Genomic DNA, 12,500 nt, shown 5'->3' on the forward strand with positions numbered 1-12,500 from the left:
CCGTCACGAAACCCGTCAAACGCCGACGATCGAAACGCGATGAATTTCCTCCTTCGACCTTTCGGGTTTCTCAGGTTTACCCCTGAACGGTTTCACGTACTCTTGAACTCTCTCTTCAAAGTGCTTTTCAACTTTCCCTCACGGTACTTGTTCGCTATCGGTCTCGTGGTCATATTTAGCCTTAGATGGAGTTTACCACCCACTTAGGGCTGCACTCTCAAGCAACCCGACTCTGAGGAGAGATCCTCCCGAAATTGACGGCGGTCGCTACGGGCCTGGCACCCTCTATGGGCTGTGGCCCCGTTCAAGAAGGACTTGGACGCGCCGTACGACTCCGGGATAAACGGATCCTCCCTAACACCACATTTCCCGGCGGTTAACCCGCGGGATTCGGTGCTGGGCTTATCCCTGTTCGCTCGCAGCTACTGAGGGAATCCTAGTTAGTTTCTTTTCCTCCGCTTAGTAATATGCTTAAATTCAGCGGGTAGTCTCACCTGCTCTGAGGTCGATAAAATAATTTTTCAGTTTATTCAACAGCAACGAGTCGACGTACGTAGTCTCGTCCGTCGTTATTTCGAGAGAGAACTACCGAAACGGACAAAAAAGTTCTCGACGTCCTGTAATAATGTGTGTGCGTGTGTACGTACGCTGCTCGACACGATCAGACGTCGTCTTCGATTCATCAAAGATTCTCGGACACGACGATCGTGCGTAACGAGAGCATACACACACACACACTACAAGCGTGAACCTGTATATTGCCGTGGCAGCCGCTTTCCCAACAACGGAGACTCGATACGATTTCGTTGTGTACAAACTACGTAACGTTTCTCTCATCTTGCGATGAGAAAAAACGATTCGTCGCTTTCGCACTTTAAGATGCCGCGTCTTTGTCGTCGTCGGCGTCGTCGTCGTCGTCAACGTGTATTTATTTTTGTTACCAAGTGTCATCGCCGCGAAGGCGATAAAATACTTAGATAACGATTATAATAACGAGACGACTCGATAGACGACAAACAACAACAACAACAACACGTCAATCATCCAACACGCTCCGACGTTTTTACAAAATATCAATTTTGAAAAACCGAGCAGTCTTTGAAATTGATACGACCCTCAGCCAGGAGTGGTCCAGGAACAGTATCCGAGGACCGCAATGTGCGTTCGAAATGTCGATGTTCATGTGTCCTGCAGTTCACAAGTTGACGCGCAATTAGCTGCGTTCTTCATCGACCCACGAGCCAAGTGATTCACCGTTCAGGGTAATCTTTTATTTAGACGTACTCAAAAAAAATAATTTCAAGAGTTCGACGTCTCGATTCGGCAAGCGTTGAGATTATACCAATGCAACAACGTACATAAATATATATATACTTGTTAAAAAAATAAAAAAAAGAGAAGCGCTCGACGATTTCGTATTCGTACGGCACCACATATTCAGACGAGGCATCGTGTACCGAAATCGCGCACGACTCAATTTTTATATTCGTCGTGTAGAGGACGCGCGTAGTATTTCATTTACCATGCGTTCTAACTGACACGGCCGGGCGAATATCTTTCACAACCATCGGAAATCTCGTTGTGTAATCCGGTAACGTAAAAATTCGTACGAAACGAAACTTTCACGTTTCGACCGCGATTAAACATAATTTCCTACGGAGCGGTTTTTTAACAGTCACACACTCCTAGGTACCCGGCGAAGGCGGCGTCGTCGGCATCATCGTCATCGACGGCGAAATGTATCGTCGTATATCGCGCGTTCGCGTTCGACAAAAGAGCGTACGCTTCACAACACGATCGACGAACAACATTAGCGCCATAATCGACGACAACGACGCGGCAACACAACAATACGCACAACGTCATATATTATAATTTTCGGTAAAGAAAATTACACGCCTAATTGAAAAACCTCTAAGACGAATTTGTATAGTTCGAGAAGAGGACTACTACTAATCGAAAGGATGATGACGACAGACAACAACGTCGTCGTCGTCGTCAATTTCACCGTCATTCGAAAACGTAGTCCACCGTCGCTCATTTTCTTTTCTATCGAAACGAAAACATAAAGCGACAAATTAGTTCGAATATCGTAGAAGGAAAAAGGAGAGATTTAACTCTTTTCTCGCTTCGCGATATATATATTTGATCAGACATGTCGTATATAGACAATATCACTGTAATGATCCTTCCGCAGGTTCACCTACGGAAACCTTGTTACGACTTTTACTTCCTCTAAATGATCAAGTTTGGTCATCTTTCCGAAACATCGAAGACGCCGAAACGCCATCGCGCTCAGTCCGAAGACCTCACTAAATCATTCAATCGGTAGTAGCGACGGGCGGTGTGTACAAAGGGCAGGGACGTAATCAACGCGAGCTTATGACTCGCGCTTACTGGGAATTCCTCGTTCATGGGGAACAATTGCAAGCCCCAATCCCTAGCACGAAGGAGGTTCAACGGGTTACCCGGGCCGCTCGGCCAGGGAGGACACGCTGATTCCTTCAGTGTAGCGCGCGTGCGGCCCAGAACATCTAAGGGCATCACAGACCTGTTATTGCTCAATCTCGTGCGGCTAGACGCCGCCTGTCCCTCTAAGAAGAATTGTTTATACGCCGACAGTAAAAACCGCGCACGATAAAGGCCGAAGCCCCATCGGCGGGCCTTTAGGATGTCGGAAAACGCCTAGTTAGTAGGCCAGAGTCTCGTTCGTTATCGGAATTAACCAGACAAATCGCTCCACCAACTAAGAACGGCCATGCACCACCACCCACCGAATCAAGAAAGAGCTCTCAATCTGTCAATCCTTCCGGTGTCCGGGCCTGGTGAGGTTTCCGTGTTGAGTCAAATTAAGCCGCAGGCTCCACTCCTGGTGGTGCCCTTCCGTCAATTCCTTTAAGTTTCAGCTTTGCAACCATACTTCCCCCGGAACCCAAAAGCTTTGGTTTCCCGGAAGCTGCCCGCCGAGTCATCGGAGGAACGTCGGCGGATCGCTAGCTGGCATCGTTTATGGTTAGAACTAGGGCGGTATCTGATCGCCTTCGAACCTCTAACTTTCGTTCTTGATCAATGAAAGCGTTTTTGGCAAATGCTTTCGCTTCTGTCCGTCTTGCGACGATCCAAGAATTTCACCTCTAACGTCGCAATACGAATGCCCCCATCCGTTCCTATTAATCATTACCTCGGGGTTCCGAAAACCAACAAAATAGAACCGAGGTCCTATTCCATTATTCCATGCACACAGTATTCAGGCGAAGTTTTAGCCTGCTTTAAGCACTCTAATTTGTTCAAAGTAAACGTGCCGGCCCACCTCGACACTCAATGAAGAGCACCGCGGCGGGATTGAGTTGGGCCGCCCTTGCGAGCTAAGCCCACCGGCAGGACGTCCCGCGGCACACCAGTTAACACCGCGGACGATGAACCGAAGGCGCGGGACACAGATTCGACTACGAGCTTTTTAACCGCAACAACTTTAATATACGCTATTGGAGCTGGAATTACCGCGGCTGCTGGCACCAGACTTGCCCTCCAATTGATCCTCGTTAAAGGGTTTAGAGTGTACTCATTCCGATTACGGGGCCTCGGATGAGTCCCGTATCGTTATTTTCGTCACTACCTCCCCGTGCCGGGAGTGGGTAATTTGCGCGCCTGCTGCCTTCCTTGGATGTGGTAGCCGTTTCTCAGGCTCCCTCTCCGGAATCGAACCCTGATTCCCCGTTACCCGTTACAACCATGGTAGGCGCAGAACCTACCATCGACAGTTGATAAGGCAGACATTTGAAAGATGCGTCGCCGGTGCGAGACCGTGCGATCAGCATAAAGTTATTCAGAGTCACCAAGGTGTACGATGACGAGCGAACCGCCACCGATTGGTTTTGATCTAATAAGAAGCGCTCTACCGTCTCACGACTCGGAACCTGACGCAGTATTAGCATCTAGAATTACCACAATTATCCAATAAATGTGGTACGATTCTAAGGAACCATAACGATTAATGTTATATTCGCGGTTATCACCTTAATTTACTTTACTGAGAATGCATACTTAATAGGGAGACGAAAGACATATGTCTACTGGCACGGATAAACCAAGAACCGACGCTTCTAATCGCATCAACAGTTCAAAAATTATCCATAAAATTTCGATGAAAACGGCATTCGAAAATAACGAACGTTATTAATGTTATATTCGTAAGATATAATCATCGTAATATACGAAATAAAAAGGTCGATACTACAACACGAACGAACGAAAAAGACGATACTGTAGCTCTATCTATAACGGAGTATTTCACAAATAAAACCACCGACAACAAATCGAACTATAACATGCTAATCATAAATTTTAGACAACATATTAGCACGTAAATAAAAAACACGTTAAAAAATAATGTAACAAAATACCGGCGTAACACGTAACGAACGTTAACTTTTTAGGTTGAAAGGTAAGCAATCTATAATAGGTGGCAAAATATATTATCATCGCGCGTTTCACGAAAGGAGGTAACAATGTACTGATAACAACCCTTCGCTAGACGGCGACTCGCCCTTCACGAAAGATTCGTTCCGAATTTATATTTATTCTCGCTGGACTGAGGAGAGCTGTCCGCATATTTTTAAGAATGTATATAGACCGGAAAAGTTTTTGAACTGGTATATTTTAACTGCTTTGGTGCCTTCGCTGACGGGTGCTTCGCTTCACCAGTAGTAAACGTACTGCAGTCTGAATTTCTCTGCTCGTAATAGTCGATCGCTTGTTATTGAGCAAGACGGGGATATCCGCTGCTACGCTCAAATATCATTTACCACCGTTCATGATGCCGCTTTACTGGATATTCCGGTATCGAATGGATTGTTTCAATACTTTGTAGAATAAACGTAACTATCGTTCCTCCTTTTCTTATCGGTCTTCGATATATTCTTTTGGGCCTTTCCGGCGCTTCGAGCCTTTCCACTAGCTTCTGGCATTCTGAAAATTTAATTTCGTCATATCAAACAAACAAGTACTATCGTGCAGGTTTGCTTTCGAAATGTACCTTGATCATCCTCAGTTCATTCAGGATTTGGAGACATCCCACCCTTTCGGCTGATCACGGCTGAGATGGGCCAATGGGTACATGACTGATGGATGACGGTTTTTTCCCTTTTCGGGATACCCCTACCTGGCTGGGGTGGATGGATGAAAAAGTTATTCATCCTTTAACGGGGGACATGAGGGCCTCATTCGACAGAGTGTCGGGGCCTTCTATATCGGGAGGGGTCGTCTACAGCATAATCTGTGGCTTCCCTAACTAACGGGTTTCGTGAGTTTCCGTTTTTTCGAAAACTCTCTCATTCCTCGACTGAATGGACTGCCGAATGGAAGGCAGCTGCAAATCTCTGCGGATGGCTTCATTCCGCACGAACCAAGGAGCATTCACAATCATCCTAATTAGCTTATTTTGTAACCTTTCCAAAATGGAAATGTTGGACGGAGCCGCTTGACCCAGACGCCTGAAGCGTACATGATGACAGGCTTGAACATCGAGTTGTAGATCATAATTTTGTTTTTAAGACTCATCTTGGATTTTCTGTTGATCAGAGGGTACAGACCGGCGATCCGACCCTCGATCTTGGACTTAACGTACATGATGTGCGGGTTCCAAGTGAGCCTACGGTCTATTAAAAGGCCGAGGTACTTTACCCGCGCTTGCCAGTCAATCTCCCTCCCAGAGACTCTCACTTTTCTGGCCGGAGAAGATAGTAATCTCCCCATGGTTATCGCCTGAGTCTTTTCCGGGTTTACTCGGATCTTCCATTCGAGGTACCAGCGCTCGAGGTCGTCCAATGCACGTTGCATGTAGACGACGCCGAGCTCACGCCCCATGGAAGACGAGAGTAGAGCCGTGTCATCGGCGTACAGGGATATCTTCACTCTATCGGACCTGGGCAGGTCGCTTGTATAGAGTGAGTACAACGTCGGAGAGAGCACGGCCCCCTGTGGCACTCCAGCGAGGATCTCTCTGTTGTCAGACAGAGAGCCCTCTACTCTAACCTGAAAGGTTCTGCCTCTCAGGAAAGATCCGATCCACCGGACCAGGCCCCGAGGTAGGTCGAGCGCGTTTAGCTTATGTATAAGGCCTTCGTGCCATACTCGGTCGAAGGCCTTTGAAATATCTAAAAGTACTATATGTACTTTTTTGTTGATATTCAGCTCGCTGATGGTGTTCTCGACCAACCTTAGAGCCTGTAGTTCAGTGGAGTGATCTCTCCTGAAGCCGAATTGTTCATTAGGCAGAACATTTCGGTCCTCAACTTCTTCGTTGAGTCTTTGCAGTACGACTCTTTCAGCCAGCTTAGCCGCCGACGAGAGTAGACTGATCGGGCGATAGTTCTGCGGGAACAGCTGGTTCTGACCCTGTTTCGGGAGCATGACGACGATCGCATGCTTCCACCTTCTAGGGAAGTGTCTGAGGGCCAACGAACTGTTGATGAGACTCAGCAAGAATTCAACGCTGTTTTCCGGGAGTCTCTTCAACAACTTGTTAGTTATTGAATCGGCTCCCGGAGCCTTCTTTGCTTTCGCAGCCTTGATGAGACCCTTCAGCTCCTCCATAGAAGCTGGACGGATGTCGTCGTCGTCATCCTCCCTGAGAAGTCGGTGAACCCGGTCTTCCAGCAGCATATCGCGGTCGATGTCGTCGTCGTCGTCAACGTTAAGTTGAAACTGACGTTCCATCGTGTCTGCAAAGGCTAACGCCTTGTCGGCGGGGGAGTAGCACACTCCGCGCTCTCCGTGAATGGTGAGAGAGCAGTCTTCTTCCCCCTGAGCCTACGAGTGACTCGCCAAAGCTCGTCACTCCCAGGTTCGAAGGATTCCAAGAGCTCTTCCCACCTTTCGTTTCGGTGTTCATTGATGGCCTGTTTGACACGATTGGCCATCCTGTTCGCCGCTGTTTTGTCCCCTGGGAAAAGGGTTCGCTGGTAGAGCCTTCTCAGGCGGTTTCTCTCTCGTATCAAGGCTTTGATACGAGGGGGAAACTCGTTGTAGCTCTTCAGCGGACACTCCTCCCTGGAGGTGGCCGCTCGAAACGCATCATTCACGGAAAGCTCGAAACGCTCAACTGCCGCGTCGAGTTCGTCGGGAGAGTCGAGTACCTCAGGAGGGGCGCGCATCTCTTCGAGCTGGGCTGTGAAGACATCCCAGTCCGTCTTAGATCTCACGCGATATTCAGGGGGAGGAAGATCATCGCCCAGTACCAGGATTACTGGATTATGATCAGAATCCAGTTCCGACAGAACGTAAATTTCACTGGTCAGAGTGACGTTTCTGAGAAGCGCGATGTCTAGTACGTCAGGCCTAGTCTGCCCGCGATAGTACGTAGGCTCATCTGGTCCCAGCACGAGATATTCATGTCTGTCAACATGCGCATGGAGCGCTTGGCCGTTTCGATTTGTGGCTCTGCTCCAAGGTCTGTGCTTGGCATTGAAGTCGCCAGCAGCAATTGTCGGAATGTTGCTTCCCATCAGCAGTTCATCCAGAGATTCTGGGAGTAGACGAATGTTCGGAGGGTTGTAAACCGAGATTACTCTGTGACAACCCCTTCTCAGTTGAATTTCGACCCCCACGGCCTCAGTACCGTGCAACCGAGCACTGTCAATGCCGTATTGGACACACTGCAGGGATCGCTTGGCAAAAATGCCGACTCCCCCTCCAGCACGTCCAACACGTTCTCTGTGAAAGAATCTGTAATTTGGAATGACAATGGATTCGTTCCTTAGATGTGTCTCTTGGACTAGAGCCACATCTATGTTGTTTTCAATGAGGAAGTTTTCGAAGTCCAGCTTCTTTGTTCGAATGCCATTGGCATTCCAAAAAACTATCTTCAGAGATCTAGGCAACGTTGGTTGTCTAGACATTGGCAGTTCCGGTCATCACGCTTGTATTCACCGTGAACATTGTCTGTAACACGGGGAATTTGACGAATAACTTTTTCATCTGGTCCAGTGCGGCACAGATGTCTGAAACCCCCTGAGTCTGAGGTGAGGGTTCAGGTCGAGGGGAGGTGGGCTTTGCAGAAGTACTTGCAGTACTTGCGCCCTTAGATGCAGCTTTTGCAAAGCTGACCCCCTCCTGGACGCGTCCAGACCCCGCAGGTCTCCCTGAGGAGGCTGGTTTCCTTGTTGTGGTCTGCCCCTTCTTTTGTACCTTTGGGTACGCGGGGCAGCCACGGTAATTGGCTGTGTGAGCCCCCTTGCAATTATTGCACTTCGGGGGGTCAGCCTTGGTCTTTTTGCAGGCACTGGTTAAGTGCCTGCCAGCGCATTTAACGCAGATGGGCACTGCCAAGCAGTTGCGTTGGCAGTGTCCAAAGCGTTGACAACGGTGGCATTGACCCACCGAAGTTTTCGCGTGTTGGGGTTCGACCTGAACCTTCACGCACAAGAGGTCTTTGACCTCAAAAATATGCTTCTGATCCCTGTCTAGCAAGACGAGGACCAGAGGCATAGGTTTGCCAGCGCGCTTCATGCGCGTGACGCTGGTGAGGTCAAAGCCTTTTGATTCAAGCTCCTCACGCACATCGGAAGTTGCCAGGTGCTCTGGCACTCCCCTGATGACGGCACGTAGTTGCCGCTCTTCGGGGAGCGAGTAAGTATGGTGAGGGATTTTTTCCCTCACCAAAAGCCTTGCCAGCCGCCGATAGTCGTCAGGAGACTCCGGCTGGACTTTTATCCCGTCATGTAAATTGACGGCTTTCGAGAACTTGATGTTCTCTCTAGTCGTCAGTTTCAACAGTGGTACCCATTTGTCCTTCTGTCGGACAACAATAGGTGGAATTTTAGCCTTTGAAGCCGTAGACGGGATGTCTTGCTTCAGAGGGGTAGGGGGGGTGGGCTCCTCGCCATGAACTGATTTGACGGTGCTTCCCGTAGTAGAAGCACCCTCGTTTGCATTTGCGTCGAGATCTTCCATCTCGACAACATTTTCAACGATTTCAGGTTCGTTGGGGCCGCTTTTAGCGCTTTCGCTAGGTGCGGCCTTCTCTTTGGCCTGATTTTGGGCCGCTTGACGTGATGAGGTCTCGGACTCGGAATAGTAATTCCGAGCCTCTGCCTGAACATTTTGTAACATTGCTCTTTTTTTGAGCTTCTTTTCTTTTTGGATAGTACTTGTTTGACTTCAGTTTTTTCGTGCCGTATCCATTCGTCGATACGGCGTCTTGACACTGATGGAAGAGGAGGAAATCCATCATTGTTGAAGCGTCTCTTTTTCGAGACTGATGAGGAGAAGGAGGCTACACTATCGCTGTCGCTGTAGTCTCGGTCCGAGTTAGCTTTCCTACGGCCAGTCGGGGCCTTAGCCACTCCCTGTTTACGACCTGTCGTAGACTGACAGTCGTCCCCAGGGCCTGGCGAAGCTCTGCCAAGCAGGTCTGACTGGGACAGGCCAAGGGCTGAAATTAATTGGCTTATAAAGCCAATAATTTCGCCCTTCTCCTTCCCTGCCAGGCTACAAAGCAGTTCCTCCATACTGCCGCAATTCAAAGCTTTGTTTTCGGACACTCAGAAACAAGTATGAGCACCAAGAACGCAACGGAAATGATATCTTTGAACGTACTCACCAAAAGTGTGGTTGTCTGCTCACGCACAAAACGAACGCGCTATTTATAGCAAGAAATAACACACCGCCGCACGGCTGCCACATTCACTAAATAAATTGGAGAAAACACTTAATCGCTCAGACACGTCTGCACTCAATGAGGTTCAGCAATCGAATGATGTAAAAGACGCCACTCTGTCGTCACTATTTCAGATAGTAACTGGAACTCTAGTAGGCTCCGCCCACCGGAAAGTTGAGCGTTCGAGAACGCCCATTGGTCGGTAGGACGGTATTAATACAGGTCGATTCTATATAGAAATCATTGTATAGAAAGCTACTGTTAGAGCAACATCGAATAATTCTCAGTGAATTCTTTAAATTTATCCGATATATAATACTAATCTACGATTCGACATGTCTGGACGTGGAAAAGGAGGTAAAGTTAAGGGAAAGGCAAAGTCCCGTTCCAGTCGGGCTGGACTCCAATTCCCAGTAGGACGTATTCATCGACTCCTTCGTAAGGGAAATTATGCCGAACGAGTTGGTGCCGGCGCCCCGGTTTACTTAGCCGCAGTAATGGAATATTTGGCAGCTGAAGTCTTGGAATTGGCCGGTAATGCGGCTCGCGATAACAAAAAAACCCGTATCATTCCTAGACATTTACAGCTGGCCATTCGAAACGACGAAGAACTCAATAAATTGTTATCAGGAGTAACCATTGCTCAAGGTGGTGTTTTGCCCAATATTCAGGCGGTTTTGTTACCGAAAAAAACCGAAAAGAAGGCATAAGTACACATTTCCTGAGAGAGGAAAGCGACAAATAAAATATCGGCCCTTATCAGGGCCACAACGATTTTCTCTAATGAATTCGACAATTGCATATATTTTTTTTTTTTTTCTTGTCATCGCTTTTCGATACAATTGTTGACGCAGCACGATATGCGATTGTTTCTTTCTTGCTTGCGCATATTTACGTATACATGTATACATGATTAATAATATTATTATTGTTCAACTTCTTATTTTCGTGCCGAAACAAGTGATTTCTATTTGCTGAAATCAAATATCAGAATGTCTGTACGTTTATTCGTGATGAAAATAAAATGTATGCAGTAATATCAGATTTAGGTATACAAATGAATAAACATAACAATATCCATAGAAATATTATACATTCTTGTTCGTGGAATTACAATATAGACAATCATGAGTAAATTGGAATGAATAAATGAAAAAAAAAAAAAATATACCTAATTAAATTATATAGCATAGATGAATGCATACATACATTTCAATATCTGCAGAAATGAATGACGAGTATATAAAAATAGGTTGTTATTATTATTCATAGTAATTTGTGAAATGGGATAGATGAATATTATAAGCATAAAACAATAATATTTGGACAGTGGTTCATTAACCTTCGATCAGTTTATGAATATTCATTTTTTCAATTTTTTCTTTACGTACAAATGGTATCGCGTTTTAAAGCGGCGTTTCAGAAAAGTTTCATATGTAATTTCTATTGGTGAATAATTGAATAGTTTGGGAGCTACCTAGCTAGCTAGCTAGATACCAGTAGCTTCCCTGTCCTATAGATTTAGAAACCGAGTGGTATATAATCTAATTGTACAGATCGTTCTTCTCTTTTCTTCTTCGTATACAGATGTAGTAAGGTTGAAATTAATAATTTCGTTAAGTATACAGGATAAAATGAAGCAATTATTCAGGTAATCAAAAGAATGACAGATAATGCTTAAAATTAGATGGGTATATCGTTCGAATTTAATTTGGTAATTCGTTAATTATTACTCACACCAAAGTAAAGTATATAAATCGAATTCGTTTTGAAAACAAATTGTGGTTCTGAAAAGAACCGTTTTTTTTTTTTAAATTTCTCGTCGGAATATGAATCTAACCGCCGAAACCATATAATGTACGCCCTTGACGTTTGAGAGCGTATACTACGTCCATGGCCGTGACGGTTTTTCTTTTGGCGTGTTCTGTATATGTTACCGCATCTCTGATAACATTTTCGAGAAATACTTTGAGTACTCCACGAGTTTCTTCGTATATCAATCCGGATATACGTTTTACACCTCCACGACGAGCTAATCTTCTGATGGCAGGCTTCGTAATTCCTTGAATATTATCTCGCAACACTTTGCGATGTCTTTTTGCTCCGCCTTTTCCTAATCCCTTTCCTCCTTTTCCTCTACCAGTCATTTTGTGTAATACAAACGGAAGATTATAGAGAAAAAAAGTACGAGCGAAATACGTTATTACTACTTCGAATGCTCGAGAACAACTGAAGGCCGTCGGCGCTGGAAAGCTGGTTTTGTCTTGTTTTTGGGGGGACACGCCCACTTTCTTCGATTCAACCAATGGTAGAAGTTCCCTATCCTTATACCTGAATAAAACTGTTAACGACCGATCGTGAAGGCTCACTAATCAGTATTTGTCGTTCGACTGAGGAACTATTCGTATACGATGGCTCGTACAAAGCAAACAGCTCGCAAATCTACCGGAGGTAAAGCCCCTAGAAAACAGTTGGCTACTAAAGCCGCCCGAAAAAGCGCACCCGCTACTGGAGGAGTTAAGAAACCTCACAGATACAGACCCGGTACTGTCGCTCTTCGAGAGATTCGTCGTTACCAAAAAAGTACGGAATTATTAATCCGAAAACTACCATTCCAGAGATTAGTAAGAGAAATCGCCCAAGATTTTAAAACTGATTTGCGATTCCAAAGTTCAGCCGTTATGGCTCTACAAGAGGCTAGCGAAGCATATCTGGTGGGCCTTTTCGAAGATACCAACTTGTGCGCTATACACGCTAAGCGTGTTACTATTATGCCAAAGGATATTCAATTGGCTAGACGAATCCGCGGAGAACGTGCTTAATAAAATCGAATAGTACGACG

General features: G+C 46.2%; 2 non-coding genes across 2 annotated transcripts in view; both read right to left on the minus strand.

Annotated features, from left to right (window-relative positions):
- The window catches only part of LOC141484342 (large subunit ribosomal RNA), a 4,019-nt gene extending 3,511 nt beyond the window's left edge, over positions 1 to 508 (minus strand). Inside the window, exon 1 of the ribosomal RNA XR_012466592.1 lies at positions 1 to 508. This exon is cut by the window's left edge and continues 3,511 nt beyond it. This is a non-coding gene — a ribosomal RNA (large subunit ribosomal RNA).
- A 602-nt stretch (positions 509 to 1,110) lies between these two features.
- On the minus strand, positions 1,111 to 1,265 carry LOC141484343 (5.8S ribosomal RNA). Its single transcript, XR_012466593.1, has one exon. It is a non-coding gene; the product is annotated as a 5.8S ribosomal RNA (ribosomal RNA).
- Between the last annotated feature and the right edge of the window lie 11,235 nt (positions 1,266 to 12,500).

Source organism: Leptinotarsa decemlineata, unplaced genomic scaffold, assembly GCF_025532065.1.
Source record: "Leptinotarsa decemlineata unplaced genomic scaffold, Ldec_3_MD MMD2_tig00005484, whole genome shotgun sequence".
In the NCBI taxonomy this organism is placed as follows: Eukaryota; Metazoa; Arthropoda; class Insecta; order Coleoptera; family Chrysomelidae; genus Leptinotarsa; species Leptinotarsa decemlineata.